A 19,049-nucleotide genomic window follows, 5' to 3' on the forward strand; every position below is an offset into this window, starting at 1 on the left:
TATTTAATGGAGCAAGCATTTGCAGTGTCATGGTCGTGGAGTCTAGATGTGCTGGATTAAGGCTGCAGTCTCTTTGGGTGTGTGGGCTTGAATCCCTCTGCTGCCACCTCCACTACCTCTGAGGTTTTCAAATTCTTATCTCATGTAGCTTAATGATTTGCTTACTTTTAAATGAGCTTATCCTTTAATCTTTTCATATGATACTTGTACATTTTGATGTTTAGGAAAAGACAATTCTCAGAATTATTGCTTTGTCCTGTTGGAGAGAGATATGCCCGTTAGCACACATACACTACTTTAAAATAAAATCAGCTATACTTCCCTTACTCCAAGGACATTTTATCGCTTTTCACCCAGGTAGCATGGCCGAGCGGTCTAAGGCGCTGGATTTAGGCTCCAGTCTCTTTGGAGGCGTGGGTTCAAATCCCACTGCTGCCAGCTTTTAGTGTTGGGCAAAGAACAATCTTGTGACGATTAGCAAATTAGGTAAATCAGTGAGTTTTCAGAAATACCTGGACTGTGTCAGTATGGAATCGAGGAAGCATTTGCAGCAACATGGTTCGTGGGGTCTAGATGTGCTGGTTTAAGGTTGCAGTCTCTTTGGGTGTGTGGGTTTGAATCCCGCTGGTGCCACTCTTACTACCTCGGAGGTTTTCAAATTCTTATCTCATGTAGCGTAATGATTTGCTTACTTTTTACTGAGCTTATCCTTTAATCTTTTCATATGATACTTGTATATTTTGATGTTTAGGAAAAGACAATTCTCAGAATTATTGCTTTGTCTTTTTGGAGAGTGATATGCCCATTACCACACATACACTACTTTAAAATGAAATCAGCTATACTTGCCTTACTCCAAGGAAGTTGACACGGCTGTCATCCAGGTAGCATGGCCGAGCGGTCTAAGGCGCTGGATTAAGGCTCCAGTCTCTTTGGAGGCGTGGGTTCAAATCCCACTGCTGCCAGCTTTTGCAGTCAGGAAGTTCATGAAAAGTCGAATTTAATAGTAGATTGGGTTGTGCAAAGAACAATCTTGTGATGATGATCAAATTAGGTAAATCAGTGAGTTTTCAGAAATACCTGAACAGTTTTGCTATTTAATGGAGCAAGCATTTGCAGTGTCATGGTCATGGAGTCTAGATGTGCTGGATTAAGGCTGCAGTCTCTTTGGGTGTGTGGGCTTGAATCCCTCTGCTGCCACCTCCACTACCTCTGAGGTTTTCAAATTCTTATCTCATGTAGCTTAATGATTTGCTTACTTTTAAATGAGCTTATCCTTTAATCTTTTCATATGATACTTGTACATTTTGATGTTTAGGAAAAGACAATTCTCAGAATTATTGCTTTGTCCTGTTGGAGAGAGATATGCCCGTTAGCACACATACACTACTTTAAAATAAAATCAGCTATACTTCCCTTACTCCAAGGACATTTTATCGCTTTTCACCCAGGTAGCATGGCCGAGCGGTCTAAGGCGCTGGATTTAGGCTCCAGTCTCTTTGGAGGCGTGGGTTCAAATCCCACTGCTGCCAGCTTTTAGTGTTGGGCAAAGAACAATCTTGTGACGATTAGCAAATTAGGTAAATCAGTGAGTTTTCAGAAATACCTTGACTGTGTCAGTATGGAATCGAGGAAGCATTTGCAGCAACATGGTTCGTGGGGTCTAGATGTGCTGGTTTAAGGTTGCAGTCTCTTTGGGTGTGTGGGTTTGAATCCCGCTGGTGCCACTCTTACTACCTCGGAGGTTTTCAAATTCTTATCTCATGTAGCGTAATGATTTGCTTACTTTTTACTGAGCTTATCCTTTAATCTTTTCATATGATACTTGTATATTTTGATGTTTAGGAAAAGACAATTCTCAGAATTATTGCTTTGTCTTTTTGGAGAGTGATATGCCCATTACCACACATACACTACTTTAAAATGAAATCAGCTATACTTGCCTTACTCCAAGGAAGTTGACACGGCTGTCATCCAGGTAGCATGGCCGAGCGGTCTAAGGCGCTGGATTAAGGCTCCAGTCTCTTTGGAGGCGTGGGTTCAAATCCCACTGCTGCCAGCTTTTGCAGTCAGGAAGTTCATGAAAAGTCGAATTTAATAGTAGATTGGGTTGTGCAAAGAACAATCTTGTGATGATGATCAAATTAGGTAAATCAGTGAGTTTTCAGAAATACCTGAACAGTTTTGCTATTTAATGGAGCAAGCATTTGCAGTGTCATGGTCGTGGAGTCTAGATGTGCTGGATTAAGGCTGCAGTCTCTTTGGGTGTGTGGGCTTGAATCCCTCTGCTGCCACCTCCACTACCTCTGAGGTTTTCAAATTCTTATCTCATGTAGCTTAATGATTTGCTTACTTTTAAATGAGCTTATCCTTTAATCTTTTCATATGATACTTGTACATTTTGATGTTTAGGAAAAGACAATTCTCAGAATTATTGCTTTGTCCTGTTGGAGAGAGATATGCCCGTTAGCACACATACACTACTTTAAAATAAAATCAGCTATACTTCCCTTACTCCAAGGACATTTTATCGCTTTTCACCCAGGTAGCATGGCCGAGCGGTCTAAGGCGCTGGATTTAGGCTCCAGTCTCTTTGGAGGCGTGGGTTCAAATCCCACTGCTGCCAGCTTTTAGTGTTGGGCAAAGAACAATCTTGTGACGATTAGCAAATTAGGTAAATCAGTGAGTTTTCAGAAATACCTGGACTGTGTCAGTATGGAATCGAGGAAGCATTTGCAGCAACATGGTTCGTGGGGTCTAGATGTGCTGGTTTAAGGTTGCAGTCTCTTTGGGTGTGTGGGTTTGAATCCCGCTGGTGCCACTCTTACTACCTCGGAGGTTTTCAAATTCTTATCTCATGTAGCGTAATGATTTGCTTACTTTTTACTGAGCTTATCCTTTAATCTTTTCATATGATACTTGTATATTTTGATGTTTAGGAAAAGACAATTCTCAGAATTATTGCTTTGTCTTTTTGGAGAGTGATATGCCCATTACCACACATACACTACTTTAAAATGAAATCAGCTATACTTGCCTTACTCCAAGGAAGTTGACACGGCTGTCATCCAGGTAGCATGGCCGAGCGGTCTAAGGCGCTGGATTAAGGCTCCAGTCTCTTTGGAGGCGTGGGTTCAAATCCCACTGCTGCCAGCTTTTGCAGTCAGGAAGTTCATGAAAAGTCGAATTTAATAGTAGATTGGGTTGTGCAAAGAACAATCTTGTGATGATGATCAAATTAGGTAAATCAGTGAGTTTTCAGAAATACCTGAACAGTTTTGCTATTTAATGGAGCAAGCATTTGCAGTGTCATGGTCGTGGAGTCTAGATGTGCTGGATTAAGGCTGCAGTCTCTTTGGGTGTGTGGGCTTGAATCCCTCTGCTGCCACCTCCACTACCTCTGAGGTTTTCAAATTCTTATCTCATGTAGCTTAATGATTTGCTTACTTTTAAATGAGCTTATCCTTTAATCTTTTCATATGATACTTGTACATTTTGATGTTTAGGAAAAGACAATTCTCAGAATTATTGCTTTGTCCTGTTGGAGAGAGATATGCCCGTTAGCACACATACACTACTTTAAAATAAAATCAGCTATACTTCCCTTACTCCAAGGACATTTTATCGCTTTTCACCCAGGTAGCATGGCCGAGCGGTCTAAGGCGCTGGATTTAGGCTCCAGTCTCTTTGGAGGCGTGGGTTCAAATCCCACTGCTGCCAGCTTTTAGTGTTGGGCAAAGAACAATCTTGTGACGATTAGCAAATTAGGTAAATCAGTGAGTTTTCAGAAATACCTTGACTGTGTCAGTATGGAATCGAGGAAGCATTTGCAGCAACATGGTTCGTGGGGTCTAGATGTGCTGGTTTAAGGTTGCAGTCTCTTTGGGTGTGTGGGTTTGAATCCCGCTGGTGCCACTCTTACTACCTCGGAGGTTTTCAAATTCTTATCTCATGTAGCGTAATGATTTGCTTACTTTTTACTGAGCTTATCCTTTAATCTTTTCATATGATACTTGTATATTTTGATGTTTAGGAAAAGACAATTCTCAGAATTATTGCTTTGTCTTTTTGGAGAGTGATATGCCCATTACCACACATACACTACTTTAAAATGAAATCAGCTATACTTGCCTTACTCCAAGGAAGTTGACACGGCTGTCATCCAGGTAGCATGGCCGAGCGGTCTAAGGCGCTGGATTAAGGCTCCAGTCTCTTTGGAGGCGTGGGTTCAAATCCCACTGCTGCCAGCTTTTGCAGTCAGGAAGTTCATGAAAAGTCGAATTTAATAGTAGATTGGGTTGTGCAAAGAACAATCTTGTGATGATGATCAAATTAGGTAAATCAGTGAGTTTTCAGAAATACCTGAACAGTTTTGCTATTTAATGGAGCAAGCATTTGCAGTGTCATGGTCGTGGAGTCTAGATGTGCTGGATTAAGGCTGCAGTCTCTTTGGGTGTGTGGGCTTGAATCCCTCTGCTGCCACCTCCACTACCTCTGAGGTTTTCAAATTCTTATCTCATGTAGCTTAATGATTTGCTTACTTTTAAATGAGCTTATCCTTTAATCTTTTCATATGATACTTGTACATTTTGATGTTTAGGAAAAGACAATTCTCAGAATTATTGCTTTGTCCTGTTGGAGAGAGATATGCCCGTTAGCACACATACACTACTTTAAAATAAAATCAGCTATACTTCCCTTACTCCAAGGACATTTTATCGCTTTTCACCCAGGTAGCATGGCCGAGCGGTCTAAGGCGCTGGATTTAGGCTCCAGTCTCTTTGGAGGCGTGGGTTCAAATCCCACTGCTGCCAGCTTTTAGTGTTGGGCAAAGAACAATCTTGTGACGATTAGCAAATTAGGTAAATCAGTGAGTTTTCAGAAATACCTGGACTGTGTCAGTATGGAATCGAGGAAGCATTTGCAGCAACATGGTTCGTGGGGTCTAGATGTGCTGGTTTAAGGTTGCAGTCTCTTTGGGTGTGTGGGTTTGAATCCCGCTGGTGCCACTCTTACTACCTCGGAGGTTTTCAAATTCTTATCTCATGTAGCGTAATGATTTGCTTACTTTTTACTGAGCTTATCCTTTAATCTTTTCATATGATACTTGTATATTTTGATGTTTAGGAAAAGACAATTCTCAGAATTATTGCTTTGTCTTTTTGGAGAGTGATATGCCCATTACCACACATACACTACTTTAAAATGAAATCAGCTATACTTGCCTTACTCCAAGGAAGTTGACACGGCTGTCATCCAGGTAGCATGGCCGAGCGGTCTAAGGCGCTGGATTAAGGCTCCAGTCTCTTTGGAGGCGTGGGTTCAAATCCCACTGCTGCCAGCTTTTGCAGTCAGGAAGTTCATGAAAAGTCGAATTTAATAGTAGATTGGGTTGTGCAAAGAACAATCTTGTGATGATGATCAAATTAGGTAAATCAGTGAGTTTTCAGAAATACCTGAACAGTTTTGCTATTTAATGGAGCAAGCATTTGCAGTGTCATGGTCGTGGAGTCTAGATGTGCTGGATTAAGGCTGCAGTCTCTTTGGGTGTGTGGGCTTGAATCCCTCTGCTGCCACCTCCACTACCTCTGAGGTTTTCAAATTCTTATCTCATGTAGCTTAATGATTTGCTTACTTTTAAATGAGCTTATCCTTTAATCTTTTCATATGATACTTGTACATTTTGATGTTTAGGAAAAGACAATTCTCAGAATTATTGCTTTGTCCTGTTGGAGAGAGATATGCCCGTTAGCACACATACACTACTTTAAAATAAAATCAGCTATACTTCCCTTACTCCAAGGACATTTTATCGCTTTTCACCCAGGTAGCATGGCCGAGCGGTCTAAGGCGCTGGATTTAGGCTCCAGTCTCTTTGGAGGCGTGGGTTCAAATCCCACTGCTGCCAGCTTTTAGTGTTGGGCAAAGAACAATCTTGTGACGATTAGCAAATTAGGTAAATCAGTGAGTTTTCAGAAATACCTGGACTGTGTCAGTATGGAATCGAGGAAGCATTTGCAGCAACATGGTTCGTGGGGTCTAGATGTGCTGGTTTAAGGTTGCAGTCTCTTTGGGTGTGTGGGTTTGAATCCCGCTGGTGCCACTCTTACTACCTCGGAGGTTTTCAAATTCTTATCTCATGTAGCGTAATGATTTGCTTACTTTTTACTGAGCTTATCCTTTAATCTTTTCATATGATACTTGTATATTTTGATGTTTAGGAAAAGACAATTCTCAGAATTATTGCTTTGTCTTTTTGGAGAGTGATATGCCCATTACCACACATACACTACTTTAAAATGAAATCAGCTATACTTGCCTTACTCCAAGGAAGTTGACACGGCTGTCATCCAGGTAGCATGGCCGAGCGGTCTAAGGCGCTGGATTAAGGCTCCAGTCTCTTTGGAGGCGTGGGTTCAAATCCCACTGCTGCCAGCTTTTGCAGTCAGGAAGTTCATGAAAAGTCGAATTTAATAGTAGATTGGGTTGTGCAAAGAACAATCTTGTGATGATGATCAAATTAGGTAAATCAGTGAGTTTTCAGAAATACCTGAACAGTTTTGCTATTTAATGGAGCAAGCATTTGCAGTGTCATGGTCGTGGAGTCTAGATGTGCTGGATTAAGGCTGCAGTCTCTTTGGGTGTGTGGGCTTGAATCCCTCTGCTGCCACCTCCACTACCTCTGAGGTTTTCAAATTCTTATCTCATGTAGCTTAATGATTTGCTTACTTTTAAATGAGCTTATCCTTTAATCTTTTCATATGATACTTGTACATTTTGATGTTTAGGAAAAGACAATTCTCAGAATTATTGCTTTGTCCTGTTGGAGAGAGATATGCCCGTTAGCACACATACACTACTTTAAAATAAAATCAGCTATACTTCCCTTACTCCAAGGACATTTTATCGCTTTTCACCCAGGTAGCATGGCCGAGCGGTCTAAGGCGCTGGATTTAGGCTCCAGTCTCTTTGGAGGCGTGGGTTCAAATCCCACTGCTGCCAGCTTTTAGTGTTGGGCAAAGAACAATCTTGTGACGATTAGCAAATTAGGTAAATCAGTGAGTTTTCAGAAATACCTGGACTGTGTCAGTATGGAATCGAGGAAGCATTTGCAGCAACATGGTTCGTGGGGTCTAGATGTGCTGGTTTAAGGTTGCAGTCTCTTTGGGTGTGTGGGTTTGAATCCCGCTGGTGCCACTCTTACTACCTCGGAGGTTTTCAAATTCTTATCTCATGTAGCGTAATGATTTGCTTACTTTTTACTGAGCTTATCCTTTAATCTTTTCATATGATACTTGTATATTTTGATGTTTAGGAAAAGACAATTCTCAGAATTATTGCTTTGTCTTTTTGGAGAGTGATATGCCCATTACCACACATACACTACTTTAAAATGAAATCAGCTATACTTGCCTTACTCCAAGGAAGTTGACACGGCTGTCATCCAGGTAGCATGGCCGAGCGGTCTAAGGCGCTGGATTAAGGCTCCAGTCTCTTTGGAGGCGTGGGTTCAAATCCCACTGCTGCCAGCTTTTGCAGTCAGGAAGTTCATGAAAAGTCAAATTTAATAGTAGATTGGGTTGTGCAAAGAACAATCTTGTGATGATGATCAAATTAGGTAAATCAGTGAGTTTTCAGAAATACCTGAACAGTTTTGCTATTTAATGGAGCAAGCATTTGCAGTGTCATGGTCGTGGAGTCTAGATGTGCTGGATTAAGGCTGCAGTCTCTTTGGGTGTGTGGGCTTGAATCCCTCTGCTGCCACCTCCACTACCTCTGAGGTTTTCAAATTCTTATCTCATGTAGCTTAATGATTTGCTTACTTTTAAATGAGCTTATCCTTTAATCTTTTCATATGATACTTGTACATTTTGATGTTTAGGAAAAGACAATTCTCAGAATTATTGCTTTGTCCTGTTGGAGAGAGATATGCCCGTTAGCACACATACACTACTTTAAAATAAAATCAGCTATACTTCCCTTACTCCAAGGACATTTTATCGCTTTTCACCCAGGTAGCATGGCCGAGCGGTCTAAGGCGCTGGATTTAGGCTCCAGTCTCTTTGGAGGCGTGGGTTCAAATCCCACTGCTGCCAGCTTTTAGTGTTGGGCAAAGAACAATCTTGTGACGATTAGCAAATTAGGTAAATCAGTGAGTTTTCAGAAATACCTTGACTGTGTCAGTATGGAATCGAGGAAGCATTTGCAGCAACATGGTTCGTGGGGTCTAGATGTGCTGGTTTAAGGTTGCAGTCTCTTTGGGTGTGTGGGTTTGAATCCCGCTGGTGCCACTCTTACTACCTCGGAGGTTTTCAAATTCTTATCTCATGTAGCGTAATGATTTGCTTACTTTTTACTGAGCTTATCCTTTAATCTTTTCATATGATACTTGTATATTGTGATGTTTAGGAAAAGACAATTCTCAGAATTATTGCTTTGTCTTTTTGGAGAGTGATATGCCCATTACCACACATACACTACTTTAAAATGAAATCAGCTATACTTGCCTTACTCCAAGGAAGTTGACACGGCTGTCATCCAGGTAGCATGGCCGAGCGGTCTAAGGCGCTGGATTAAGGCTCCAGTCTCTTTGGAGGCGTGGGTTCAAATCCCACTGCTGCCAGCTTTTGCAGTCAGGAAGTTCATGAAAAGTCGAATTTAATAGTAGATTGGGTTGTGCAAAGAACAATCTTGTGATGATGATCAAATTAGGTAAATCAGTGAGTTTTCAGAAATACCTGAACAGTTTTGCTATTTAATGGAGCAAGCATTTGCAGTGTCATGGTCGTGGAGTCTAGATGTGCTGGATTAAGGCTGCAGTCTCTTTGGGTGTGTGGGCTTGAATCCCTCTGCTGCCACCTCCACTACCTCTGAGGTTTTCAAATTCTTATCTCATGTAGCTTAATGATTTGCTTACTTTTAAATGAGCTTATCCTTTAATCTTTTCATATGATACTTGTACATTTTGATGTTTAGGAAAAGACAATTCTCAGAATTATTGCTTTGTCCTGTTGGAGAGAGATATGCCCGTTAGCACACATACACTACTTTAAAATAAAATCAGCTATACTTCCCTTACTCCAAGGACATTTTATCGCTTTTCACCCAGGTAGCATGGCCGAGCGGTCTAAGGCGCTGGATTTAGGCTCCAGTCTCTTTGGAGGCGTGGGTTCAAATCCCACTGCTGCCAGCTTTTAGTGTTGGGCAAAGAACAATCTTGTGACGATTAGCAAATTAGGTAAATCAGTGAGTTTTCAGAAATACCTTGACTGTGTCAGTATGGAATCGAGGAAGCATTTGCAGCAACATGGTTCGTGGGGTCTAGATGTGCTGGTTTAAGGTTGCAGTCTCTTTGGGTGTGTGGGTTTGAATCCCGCTGGTGCCACTCTTACTACCTCGGAGGTTTTCAAATTCTTATCTCATGTAGCGTAATGATTTGCTTACTTTTTACTGAGCTTATCCTTTAATCTTTTCATATGATACTTGTATATTGTGATGTTTAGGAAAAGACAATTCTCAGAATTATTGCTTTGTCTTTTTGGAGAGTGATATGCCCATTACCACACATACACTACTTTAAAATGAAATCAGCTATACTTGCCTTACTCCAAGGAAGTTGACACGGCTGTCATCCAGGTAGCATGGCCGAGCGGTCTAAGGCGCTGGATTAAGGCTCCAGTCTCTTTGGAGGCGTGGGTTCAAATCCCACTGCTGCCAGCTTTTGCAGTCAGGAAGTTCATGAAAAGTCGAATTTAATAGTAGATTGGGTTGTGCAAAGAACAATCTTGTGATGATGATCAAATTAGGTAAATCAGTGAGTTTTCAGAAATACCTGAACAGTTTTGCTATTTAATGGAGCAAGCATTTGCAGTGTCATGGTCGTGGAGTCTAGATGTGCTGGATTAAGGCTGCAGTCTCTTTGGGTGTGTGGGCTTGAATCCCTCTGCTGCCACCTCCACTACCTCTGAGGTTTTCAAATTCTTATCTCATGTAGCTTAATGATTTGCTTACTTTTAAATGAGCTTATCCTTTAATCTTTTCATATGATACTTGTACATTTTGATGTTTAGGAAAAGACAATTCTCAGAATTATTGCTTTGTCCTGTTGGAGAGAGATATGCCCGTTAGCACACATACACTACTTTAAAATAAAATCAGCTATACTTCCCTTACTCCAAGGACATTTTATCGCTTTTCACCCAGGTAGCATGGCCGAGCGGTCTAAGGCGCTGGATTTAGGCTCCAGTCTCTTTGGAGGCGTGGGTTCAAATCCCACTGCTGCCAGCTTTTAGTGTTGGGCAAAGAACAATCTTGTGACGATTAGCAAATTAGGTAAATCAGTGAGTTTTCAGAAATACCTTGACTGTGTCAGTATGGAATCGAGGAAGCATTTGCAGCAACATGGTTCGTGGGTTCTAGATGTGCTGGTTTAAGGTTGCAGTCTCTTTGGGTGTGTGGGTTTGAATCCCGCTGGTGCCACTCTTACTACCTCGGAGGTTTTCAAATTCTTATCTCATGTAGCGTAATGATTTGCTTACTTTTTACTGAGCTTATCCTTTAATCTTTTCATATGATACTTGTATATTGTGATGTTTAGGAAAAGACAATTCTCAGAATTATTGCTTTGTCTTTTTGGAGAGTGATATGCCCATTACCACACATACACTACTTTAAAATGAAATCAGCTATACTTGCCTTACTCCAAGGAAGTTGACACGGCTGTCATCCAGGTAGCATGGCCGAGCGGTCTAAGGCGCTGGATTAAGGCTCCAGTCTCTTTGGAGGCGTGGGTTCAAATCCCACTGCTGCCAGCTTTTGCAGTCAGGAAGTTCATGAAAAGTCGAATTTAATAGTAGATTGGGTTGTGCAAAGAACAATCTTGTGATGATGATCAAATTAGGTAAATCAGTGAGTTTTCAGAAATACCTGAACAGTTTTGCTATTTAATGGAGCAAGCATTTGCAGTGTCATGGTCGTGGAGTCTAGATGTGCTGGATTAAGGCTGCAGTCTCTTTGGGTGTGTGGGCTTGAATCCCTCTGCTGCCACCTCCACTACCTCTGAGGTTTTCAAATTCTTATCTCATGTAGCTTAATGATTTGCTTACTTTTAAATGAGCTTATCCTTTAATCTTTTCATATGATACTTGTACATTTTGATGTTTAGGAAAAGACAATTCTCAGAATTATTGCTTTGTCCTGTTGGAGAGAGATATGCCCGTTAGCACACATACACTACTTTAAAATAAAATCAGCTATACTTCCCTTACTCCAAGGACATTTTATCGCTTTTCACCCAGGTAGCATGGCCGAGCGGTCTAAGGCGCTGGATTTAGGCTCCAGTCTCTTTGGAGGCGTGGGTTCAAATCCCACTGCTGCCAGCTTTTAGTGTTGGGCAAAGAACAATCTTGTGACGATTAGCAAATTAGGTAAATCAGTGAGTTTTCAGAAATACCTTGACTGTGTCAGTATGGAATCGAGGAAGCATTTGCAGCAACATGGTTCGTGGGGTCTAGATGTGCTGGTTTAAGGTTGCAGTCTCTTTGGGTGTGTGGGTTTGAATCCCGCTGGTGCCACTCTTACTACCTCGGAGGTTTTCAAATTCTTATCTCATGTAGCGTAATGATTTGCTTACTTTTTACTGAGCTTATCCTTTAATCTTTTCATATGATACTTGTATATTGTGATGTTTAGGAAAAGACAATTCTCAGAATTATTGCTTTGTCTTTTTGGAGAGTGATATGCCCATTACCACACATACACTACTTTAAAATGAAATCAGCTATACTTGCCTTACTCCAAGGAAGTTGACACGGCTGTCATCCAGGTAGCATGGCCGAGCGGTCTAAGGCGCTGGATTAAGGCTCCAGTCTCTTTGGAGGCGTGGGTTCAAATCCCACTGCTGCCAGCTTTTGCAGTCAGGAAGTTCATGAAAAGTCGAATTTAATAGTAGATTGGGTTGTGCAAAGAACAATCTTGTGATGATGATCAAATTAGGTAAATCAGTGAGTTTTCAGAAATACCTGAACAGTTTTGCTATTTAATGGAGCAAGCATTTGCAGTGTCATGGTCGTGGAGTCTAGATGTGCTGGATTAAGGCTGCAGTCTCTTTGGGTGTGTGGGCTTGAATCCCTCTGCTGCCACCTCCACTACCTCTGAGGTTTTCAAATTCTTATCTCATGTAGCTTAATGATTTGCTTACTTTTAAATGAGCTTATCCTTTAATCTTTTCATATGATACTTGTACATTTTGATGTTTAGGAAAAGACAATTCTCAGAATTATTGCTTTGTCCTGTTGGAGAGAGATATGCCCGTTAGCACACATACACTACTTTAAAATAAAATCAGCTATACTTCCCTTACTCCAAGGACATTTTATCGCTTTTCACCCAGGTAGCATGGCCGAGCGGTCTAAGGCGCTGGATTTAGGCTCCAGTCTCTTTGGAGGCGTGGGTTCAAATCCCACTGCTGCCAGCTTTTAGTGTTGGGCAAAGAACAATCTTGTGACGATTAGCAAATTAGGTAAATCAGTGAGTTTTCAGAAATACCTTGACTGTGTCAGTATGGAATCGAGGAAGCATTTGCAGCAACATGGTTCGTGGGGTCTAGATGTGCTGGTTTAAGGTTGCAGTCTCTTTGGGTGTGTGGGTTTGAATCCCGCTGGTGCCACTCTTACTACCTCGGAGGTTTTCAAATTCTTATCTCATGTAGCGTAATGATTTGCTTACTTTTTACTGAGCTTATCCTTTAATCTTTTCATATGATACTTGTATATTGTGATGTTTAGGAAAAGACAATTCTCAGAATTATTGCTTTGTCTTTTTGGAGAGTGATATGCCCATTACCACACATACACTACTTTAAAATGAAATCAGCTATACTTGCCTTACTCCAAGGAAGTTGACACGGCTGTCATCCAGGTAGCATGGCCGAGCGGTCTAAGGCGCTGGATTAAGGCTCCAGTCTCTTTGGAGGCGTGGGTTCAAATCCCACTGCTGCCAGCTTTTGCAGTCAGGAAGTTCATGAAAAGTCGAATTTAATAGTAGATTGGGTTGTGCAAAGAACAATCTTGTGATGATGATCAAATTAGGTAAATCAGTGAGTTTTCAGAAATACCTGAACAGTTTTGCTATTTAATGGAGCAAGCATTTGCAGTGTCATGGTCATGGAGTCTAGATGTGCTGGATTAAGGCTGCAGTCTCTTTGGGTGTGTGGGCTTGAATCCCTCTGCTGCCACCTCCACTACCTCTGAGGTTTTCAAATTCTTATCTCATGTAGCTTAATGATTTGCTTACTTTTAAATGAGCTTATCCTTTAATCTTTTCATATGATACTTGTACATTTTGATGTTTAGGAAAAGACAATTCTCAGAATTATTGCTTTGTCCTGTTGGAGAGAGATATGCCCGTTAGCACACATACACTACTTTAAAATAAAATCAGCTATACTTCCCTTACTCCAAGGACATTTTATCGCTTTTCACCCAGGTAGCATGGCCGAGCGGTCTAAGGCGCTGGATTTAGGCTCCAGTCTCTTTGGAGGCGTGGGTTCAAATCCCACTGCTGCCAGCTTTTAGTGTTGGGCAAAGAACAATCTTGTGACGATTAGCAAATTAGGTAAATCAGTGAGTTTTCAGAAATACCTTGACTGTGTCAGTATGGAATCGAGGAAGCATTTGCAGCAACATGGTTCGTGGGGTCTAGATGTGCTGGTTTAAGGTTGCAGTCTCTTTGGGTGTGTGGGTTTGAATCCCGCTGGTGCCACTCTTACTACCTCGGAGGTTTTCAAATTCTTATCTCATGTAGCGTAATGATTTGCTTACTTTTTACTGAGCTTATCCTTTAATCTTTTCATATGATACTTGTATATTTTGATGTTTAGGAAAAGACAATTCTCAGAATTATTGCTTTGTCTTTTTGGAGAGTGATATGCCCATTACCACACATACACTACTTTAAAATGAAATCAGCTATACTTGCCTTACTCCAAGGAAGTTGACACGGCTGTCATCCAGGTAGCATGGCCGAGCGGTCTAAGGCGCTGGATTAAGGCTCCAGTCTCTTTGGAGGCGTGGGTTCAAATCCCACTGCTGCCAGCTTTTGCAGTCAGGAAGTTCATGAAAAGTCGAATTTAATAGTAGATTGGGTTGTGCAAAGAACAATCTTGTGATGATGATCAAATTAGGTAAATCAGTGAGTTTTCAGAAATACCTGAACAGTTTTGCTATTTAATGGAGCAAGCATTTGCAGTGTCATGGTCGTGGAGTCTAGATGTGCTGGATTAAGGCTGCAGTCTCTTTGGGTGTGTGGGCTTGAATCCCTCTGCTGCCACCTCCACTACCTCTGAGGTTTTCAAATTCTTATCTCATGTAGCTTAATGATTTGCTTACTTTTAAATGAGCTTATCCTTTAATCTTTTCATATGATACTTGTACATTTTGATGTTTAGGAAAAGACAATTCTCAGAATTATTGCTTTGTCCTGTTGGAGAGAGATATGCCCGTTAGCACACATACACTACTTTAAAATAAAATCAGCTATACTTCCCTTACTCCAAGGACATTTTATCGCTTTTCACCCAGGTAGCATGGCCGAGCGGTCTAAGGCGCTGGATTTAGGCTCCAGTCTCTTTGGAGGCGTGGGTTCAAATCCCACTGCTGCCAGCTTTTAGTGTTGGGCAAAGAACAATCTTGTGACGATTAGCAAATTAGGTAAATCAGTGAGTTTTCAGAAATACCTGGACTGTGTCAGTATGGAATCGAGGAAGCATTTGCAGCAACATGGTTCGTGGGGTCTAGATGTGCTGGTTTAAGGTTGCAGTCTCTTTGGGTGTGTGGGTTTGAATCCCGCTGGTGCCACTCTTACTACCTCGGAGGTTTTCAAATTCTTATCTCATGTAGCGTAATGATTTGCTTACTTTTTACTGAGCTTATCCTTTAATCTTTTCATATGATACTTGTATATTTTGATGTTTAGGAAAAGACAATTCTCAGAATTATTGCTTTGTCTTTTTGGAGAGTGATATGCCCATTACCACACATACACTACTTTAAAATGAAATCAGCTATACTTGCCTTACTCCAAGGAAGTTGACACGGCTGTCATCCAGGTAGCATGGCCGAGCGGTCTAAGGCGCTGGATTAAGGCTCTAGTCTCTTTGGAGGCGTGGGTTCAAATCCCACTGCTGCCAGCTTTTGCAGTCAGGAAGTTCATGAAAAGTCGAATTTAATAGTAGATTGGGTTGTGCAAAGAACAATCTTGTGATGATGATCAAATTAGGTAAATCAGTGAGTTTTCAGAAATACCTGAACAGTTTTGCTATTTAATGGAGCAAGCATTTGCAGTGTCATGGTCGTGGAGTCTAGATGTGCTGGATTAAGGCTGCAGTCTCTTTGGGTGTGTGGGCTTGAATCCCTCTGCTGCCACCTCCACTACCTCTGAGGTTTTCAAATTCTTATCTCATGTAGCTTAATGATTTGCTTACTTTTAAATGAGCTTATCCTTTAATCTTTTCATATGATACTTGTACATTTTGATGTTTAGGAAAAGACAATTCTCAGAATTATTGCTTTGTCCTGTTGGAGAGAGATATGCCCGTTAGCACACATACACTACTTTAAAATAAAATCAGCTATACTTCCCTTACTCCAAGGACATTTTATCGCTTTTCACCCAGGTAGCATGGCCGAGCGGTCTAAGGCGCTGGATTTAGGCTCCAGTCTCTTTGGAGGCGTGGGTTCAAATCCCACTGCTGCCAGCTTTTAGTGTTGGGCAAAGAACAATCTTGTGACGATTAGCAAATTAGGTAAATCAGTGAGTTTTCAGAAATACCTTGACTGTGTCAGTATGGAATCGAGGAAGCATTTGCAGCAACATGGTTCGTGGGGTCTAGATGTGCTGGTTTAAGGTTGCAGTCTCTTTGGGTGTGTGGGTTTGAATCCCGCTGGTGCCACTCTTACTACCTCGGAGGTTTTCAAATTCTTATCTCATGTAGCGTAATGATTTGCTTACTTTTTACTGAGCTTATCCTTTAATCTTTTCATATGATACTTGTATATTTTGATGTTTAGGAAAAGACAATTCTCAGAATTATTGCTTTGTCTTTTTGGAGAGTGATATGCCCATTACCACACATACACTACTTTAAAATGAAATCAGCTATACTTGCCTTACTCCAAGGAAGTTGACACGGCTGTCATCCAGGTAGCATGGCCGAGCGGTCTAAGGCGCTGGATTAAGGCTCCAGTCTCTTTGGAGGCGTGGGTTCAAATCCCACTGCTGCCAGCTTTTGCAGTCAGGAAGTTCATGAAAAGTCGAATTTAATAGTAGATTGGGTTGTGCAAAGAACAATCTTGTGATGATGATCAAATTAGGTAAATCAGTGAGTTTTCAGAAATACCTGAACAGTTTTGCTATTTAATGGAGCAAGCATTTGCAGTGTCATGGTCGTGGAGTCTAGATGTGCTGGATTAAGGCTGCAGTCTCTTTGGGTGTGTGGGCTTGAATCCCTCTGCTGCCACCTCCACTACCTCTGAGGTTTTCAAATTCTTATCTCATGTAGCTTAATGATTTGCTTACTTTTAAATGAGCTTATCCTTTAATCTTTTCATATGATACTTGTACATTTTGATGTTTAGGAAAAGACAATTCTCAGAATTATTGCTTTGTCCTGTTGGAGAGAGATATGCCCGTTAGCACACATACACTACTTTAAAATAAAATCAGCTATACTTCCCTTACTCCAAGGACATTTTATCGCTTTTCACCCAGGTAGCATGGCCGAGCGGTCTAAGGCGCTGGATTTAGGCTCCAGTCTCTTTGGAGGCGTGGGTTCAAATCCCACTGCTGCCAGCTTTTAGTGTTGGGCAAAGAACAATCTTGTGACGATTAGCAAATTAGGTAAATCAGTGAGTTTTCAGAAATACCTGGACTGTGTCAGTATGGAATCGAGGAAGCATTTGCAGCAACATGGTTCGTGGGGTCTAGATGTGCTGGTTTAAGGTTGCAGTCTCTTTGGGTGTGTGGGTTTGAATCCCGCTGGTGCCACTCTTACTACCTCGGAGGTTTTCAAATTCTTATCTCATGTAGCGTAATGATTTGCTTACTTTTTACTGAGCTTATCCTTTAATCTTTTCATATGATACTTGTATATTTTGATGTTTAGGAAAAGACAATTCTCAGAATTATTGCTTTGTCTTTTTGGAGAGTGATATGCCCATTACCACACATACACTACTTTAAAATGAAATCAGCTATACTTGCCTTACTCCAAGGAAGTTGACACGGCTGTCATCCAGGTAGCATGGCCGAGCGGTCTAAGGCGCTGGATTAAGGCTCCAGTCTCTTTGGAGGCGTGGGTTCAAATCCCACTGCTGCCAGCTTTTGCAGTCAGGAAGTTCATGAAAAGTCGAATTTAATAGTAGATTGGGTTGTGCAAAGAACAATCTTGTGATGATGATCAAATTAGGTAAATCAGTGAGTTTTCAGAAATACCTGAACAGTTTTGCTATTTAATGGAGCAAGCATTTGCAGTGTCATGGTCGTGGAGTCTAGATGTGCTGGATTAAGGCTGCAGTCTCTTTGGGTGTGTGGGCTTGAATCCCTCTGCTGCCACCTCCACTACCTCTGAGGTTTTCAAATTCTTATCTCATGTAGCTTAATGATTTGCTTACTTTTAAATGAGCTTATCCTTTAATCTTTTCATATGATACTTGTACATTTTGATGTTTAGGAAAAGACAATTCTCAGAATTATTGCTTTGTCCTGTTGGAGAGAGATATGCCCGTTAGCACACATACACTACTTTAAAATAAAATCAGCTATACTTCCCTTACTCCAAGGACATTTTATCGCTTTTCACCCAGGTAGCATGGCCGAGCGGTCTAAGGCGCTGGATTTAGGCTCCAGTCTCTTTGGAGGCGTGGGTTCAAATCCCACTGCTGCCAGCTTTTAGTGTTGGGCAAAGAACAATCTTGTGACGATTAGCAAATTAGGTAAATCAGTGAGTTTTCAGAAATACCTGGACTGTGTCAGTATGGAATCGAGGAAGCATTTGCAGCAACATGGTTCGTGGGGTCTAGATGTGCTGGTTTAAGGTTGCAGTCTCTTTGGGTGTGTGGGTTTGAATCCCGCTGGTGCCACTCTTACTACCTCGGAGGTTTTCAATTTCTTATCTCATGTAGCGTAATGATTTGCTTACTTTTTACTGAGCTTATCCTTTAATCTTTTCATATGATACTTGTATATTTTGATGTTTAGGAAAAGACAATTCTCAGAATTATTGCTTTGTCTTTTTGGAGAGTGATATGCCCATTACCACACATACACTACTTTAAAATGAAATCAGCTATACTTGCCTTACTCCAAGGAAGTTGACACGGCTGTCATCCAGGTAGCATGGCCGAGCGGTCTAAGGCGCTGGATTAAGGCTCCAGTCTCTTTGGAGGCGTGGGTTCAAATCCCACTGCTGCCAGCTTTTGCAGTCAGGAAGTTCATGAAAAGTCGAATTTAATAGTAGATTGGGTTGTGCAAAGAACAATCTTGTGATGATGATCAAATTAGGTAAATCAGTGAGTTTTCAGAAATACCTGAACAGTTTTGCTATTTAATGGAGCAAGCATTTGCAGTGTCATGGTCGTGGAGTCTAGATGTGCTGGATTAAGGCTGCAGTCTCTTTGGGTGTGTGGGCTTGAATCCCTCTGCTGCCACCTCCACTACCTCTGAGGTTTTCAAATTCTTATCTCATGTAGCTTAATGATTTGCTTACTTTTAAATGAGCTTATCCTTTAATCTTTTCATATGATACTTGTACATTTTGATGTTTAGGAAAAGACAATTCTCAGAATTATTGCTTTGTCCTGTTGGAGAGAGATATGCCCGTTAGCACACATACACTACTTTAAAATAAAATCAGCTATACTTCCCTTACTCCAAGGACATTTTATCGCTTTTCACCCAGGTAGCATGGCCGAGCGGTCTAAGGCGCTGGATTTAGGCTCCAGTCTCTTTGGAGGCGTGGGTTCAAATCCCACTGCTGCCAGCTTTTAGTGTTG

At 41.3% G+C, this 19,049-nt stretch overlaps 34 non-coding genes across 34 annotated transcripts; all 34 read left to right on the forward strand.

Moving 5' to 3' along the window:
* The first annotated feature begins 356 nt into the window (after window positions 1-356).
* TRNAL-UAG (transfer RNA leucine (anticodon UAG)) lies at window positions 357-438 on the forward strand. The gene has a single exon. It is a non-coding gene; the product is annotated as a tRNA-Leu (tRNA).
* A 445-nt stretch (window positions 439-883) lies between these two features.
* On the forward strand, window positions 884-965 carry TRNAL-AAG (transfer RNA leucine (anticodon AAG)). The gene has a single exon. It is a non-coding gene; the product is annotated as a tRNA-Leu (tRNA).
* Window positions 966-1,450: 485 nt separating this feature from the next.
* Window positions 1,451-1,532, forward strand: TRNAL-UAG (transfer RNA leucine (anticodon UAG)). The gene has a single exon. It is a non-coding gene; the product is annotated as a tRNA-Leu (tRNA).
* A 445-nt stretch (window positions 1,533-1,977) lies between these two features.
* On the forward strand, window positions 1,978-2,059 carry TRNAL-AAG (transfer RNA leucine (anticodon AAG)). Its single transcript has one exon. It is a non-coding gene; the product is annotated as a tRNA-Leu (tRNA).
* Window positions 2,060-2,544: 485 nt separating this feature from the next.
* TRNAL-UAG (transfer RNA leucine (anticodon UAG)) lies at window positions 2,545-2,626 on the forward strand. Its single transcript has one exon. It is a non-coding gene; the product is annotated as a tRNA-Leu (tRNA).
* A 445-nt stretch (window positions 2,627-3,071) lies between these two features.
* TRNAL-AAG (transfer RNA leucine (anticodon AAG)) lies at window positions 3,072-3,153 on the forward strand. Its single transcript has one exon. It is a non-coding gene; the product is annotated as a tRNA-Leu (tRNA).
* Window positions 3,154-3,638: 485 nt separating this feature from the next.
* On the forward strand, window positions 3,639-3,720 carry TRNAL-UAG (transfer RNA leucine (anticodon UAG)). Its single transcript has one exon. It is a non-coding gene; the product is annotated as a tRNA-Leu (tRNA).
* A 445-nt stretch (window positions 3,721-4,165) lies between these two features.
* On the forward strand, window positions 4,166-4,247 carry TRNAL-AAG (transfer RNA leucine (anticodon AAG)). Its single transcript has one exon. It is a non-coding gene; the product is annotated as a tRNA-Leu (tRNA).
* Window positions 4,248-4,732: 485 nt separating this feature from the next.
* Window positions 4,733-4,814, forward strand: TRNAL-UAG (transfer RNA leucine (anticodon UAG)). The gene has a single exon. It is a non-coding gene; the product is annotated as a tRNA-Leu (tRNA).
* Window positions 4,815-5,259: 445 nt separating this feature from the next.
* On the forward strand, window positions 5,260-5,341 carry TRNAL-AAG (transfer RNA leucine (anticodon AAG)). Its single transcript has one exon. It is a non-coding gene; the product is annotated as a tRNA-Leu (tRNA).
* Window positions 5,342-5,826: 485 nt separating this feature from the next.
* On the forward strand, window positions 5,827-5,908 carry TRNAL-UAG (transfer RNA leucine (anticodon UAG)). Its single transcript has one exon. It is a non-coding gene; the product is annotated as a tRNA-Leu (tRNA).
* Window positions 5,909-6,353: 445 nt separating this feature from the next.
* On the forward strand, window positions 6,354-6,435 carry TRNAL-AAG (transfer RNA leucine (anticodon AAG)). Its single transcript has one exon. It is a non-coding gene; the product is annotated as a tRNA-Leu (tRNA).
* Window positions 6,436-6,920: 485 nt separating this feature from the next.
* Window positions 6,921-7,002, forward strand: TRNAL-UAG (transfer RNA leucine (anticodon UAG)). Its single transcript has one exon. It is a non-coding gene; the product is annotated as a tRNA-Leu (tRNA).
* Window positions 7,003-7,447: 445 nt separating this feature from the next.
* TRNAL-AAG (transfer RNA leucine (anticodon AAG)) lies at window positions 7,448-7,529 on the forward strand. Its single transcript has one exon. It is a non-coding gene; the product is annotated as a tRNA-Leu (tRNA).
* A 485-nt stretch (window positions 7,530-8,014) lies between these two features.
* On the forward strand, window positions 8,015-8,096 carry TRNAL-UAG (transfer RNA leucine (anticodon UAG)). The gene has a single exon. It is a non-coding gene; the product is annotated as a tRNA-Leu (tRNA).
* Window positions 8,097-8,541: 445 nt separating this feature from the next.
* On the forward strand, window positions 8,542-8,623 carry TRNAL-AAG (transfer RNA leucine (anticodon AAG)). Its single transcript has one exon. It is a non-coding gene; the product is annotated as a tRNA-Leu (tRNA).
* Window positions 8,624-9,108: 485 nt separating this feature from the next.
* On the forward strand, window positions 9,109-9,190 carry TRNAL-UAG (transfer RNA leucine (anticodon UAG)). The gene has a single exon. It is a non-coding gene; the product is annotated as a tRNA-Leu (tRNA).
* Window positions 9,191-9,635: 445 nt separating this feature from the next.
* Window positions 9,636-9,717, forward strand: TRNAL-AAG (transfer RNA leucine (anticodon AAG)). Its single transcript has one exon. It is a non-coding gene; the product is annotated as a tRNA-Leu (tRNA).
* A 485-nt stretch (window positions 9,718-10,202) lies between these two features.
* On the forward strand, window positions 10,203-10,284 carry TRNAL-UAG (transfer RNA leucine (anticodon UAG)). The gene has a single exon. It is a non-coding gene; the product is annotated as a tRNA-Leu (tRNA).
* Window positions 10,285-10,729: 445 nt separating this feature from the next.
* On the forward strand, window positions 10,730-10,811 carry TRNAL-AAG (transfer RNA leucine (anticodon AAG)). The gene has a single exon. It is a non-coding gene; the product is annotated as a tRNA-Leu (tRNA).
* Window positions 10,812-11,296: 485 nt separating this feature from the next.
* On the forward strand, window positions 11,297-11,378 carry TRNAL-UAG (transfer RNA leucine (anticodon UAG)). Its single transcript has one exon. It is a non-coding gene; the product is annotated as a tRNA-Leu (tRNA).
* Window positions 11,379-11,823: 445 nt separating this feature from the next.
* TRNAL-AAG (transfer RNA leucine (anticodon AAG)) lies at window positions 11,824-11,905 on the forward strand. Its single transcript has one exon. It is a non-coding gene; the product is annotated as a tRNA-Leu (tRNA).
* Window positions 11,906-12,390: 485 nt separating this feature from the next.
* On the forward strand, window positions 12,391-12,472 carry TRNAL-UAG (transfer RNA leucine (anticodon UAG)). The gene has a single exon. It is a non-coding gene; the product is annotated as a tRNA-Leu (tRNA).
* Window positions 12,473-12,917: 445 nt separating this feature from the next.
* Window positions 12,918-12,999, forward strand: TRNAL-AAG (transfer RNA leucine (anticodon AAG)). Its single transcript has one exon. It is a non-coding gene; the product is annotated as a tRNA-Leu (tRNA).
* Window positions 13,000-13,484: 485 nt separating this feature from the next.
* On the forward strand, window positions 13,485-13,566 carry TRNAL-UAG (transfer RNA leucine (anticodon UAG)). Its single transcript has one exon. It is a non-coding gene; the product is annotated as a tRNA-Leu (tRNA).
* Window positions 13,567-14,011: 445 nt separating this feature from the next.
* TRNAL-AAG (transfer RNA leucine (anticodon AAG)) lies at window positions 14,012-14,093 on the forward strand. Its single transcript has one exon. It is a non-coding gene; the product is annotated as a tRNA-Leu (tRNA).
* A 485-nt stretch (window positions 14,094-14,578) lies between these two features.
* Window positions 14,579-14,660, forward strand: TRNAL-UAG (transfer RNA leucine (anticodon UAG)). Its single transcript has one exon. It is a non-coding gene; the product is annotated as a tRNA-Leu (tRNA).
* A 1,012-nt stretch (window positions 14,661-15,672) lies between these two features.
* TRNAL-UAG (transfer RNA leucine (anticodon UAG)) lies at window positions 15,673-15,754 on the forward strand. Its single transcript has one exon. It is a non-coding gene; the product is annotated as a tRNA-Leu (tRNA).
* Window positions 15,755-16,199: 445 nt separating this feature from the next.
* On the forward strand, window positions 16,200-16,281 carry TRNAL-AAG (transfer RNA leucine (anticodon AAG)). Its single transcript has one exon. It is a non-coding gene; the product is annotated as a tRNA-Leu (tRNA).
* A 485-nt stretch (window positions 16,282-16,766) lies between these two features.
* Window positions 16,767-16,848, forward strand: TRNAL-UAG (transfer RNA leucine (anticodon UAG)). Its single transcript has one exon. It is a non-coding gene; the product is annotated as a tRNA-Leu (tRNA).
* Window positions 16,849-17,293: 445 nt separating this feature from the next.
* On the forward strand, window positions 17,294-17,375 carry TRNAL-AAG (transfer RNA leucine (anticodon AAG)). Its single transcript has one exon. It is a non-coding gene; the product is annotated as a tRNA-Leu (tRNA).
* Window positions 17,376-17,860: 485 nt separating this feature from the next.
* On the forward strand, window positions 17,861-17,942 carry TRNAL-UAG (transfer RNA leucine (anticodon UAG)). Its single transcript has one exon. It is a non-coding gene; the product is annotated as a tRNA-Leu (tRNA).
* Window positions 17,943-18,387: 445 nt separating this feature from the next.
* Window positions 18,388-18,469, forward strand: TRNAL-AAG (transfer RNA leucine (anticodon AAG)). Its single transcript has one exon. It is a non-coding gene; the product is annotated as a tRNA-Leu (tRNA).
* A 485-nt stretch (window positions 18,470-18,954) lies between these two features.
* Window positions 18,955-19,036, forward strand: TRNAL-UAG (transfer RNA leucine (anticodon UAG)). Its single transcript has one exon. It is a non-coding gene; the product is annotated as a tRNA-Leu (tRNA).
* Window positions 19,037-19,049: the final 13 nt, after the last annotated feature.

This window comes from Anomaloglossus baeobatrachus, chromosome 5 (genome assembly GCF_048569485.1).
Source record: "Anomaloglossus baeobatrachus isolate aAnoBae1 chromosome 5, aAnoBae1.hap1, whole genome shotgun sequence".
In the NCBI taxonomy this organism is placed as follows: Eukaryota; Metazoa; Chordata; class Amphibia; order Anura; family Aromobatidae; genus Anomaloglossus; species Anomaloglossus baeobatrachus.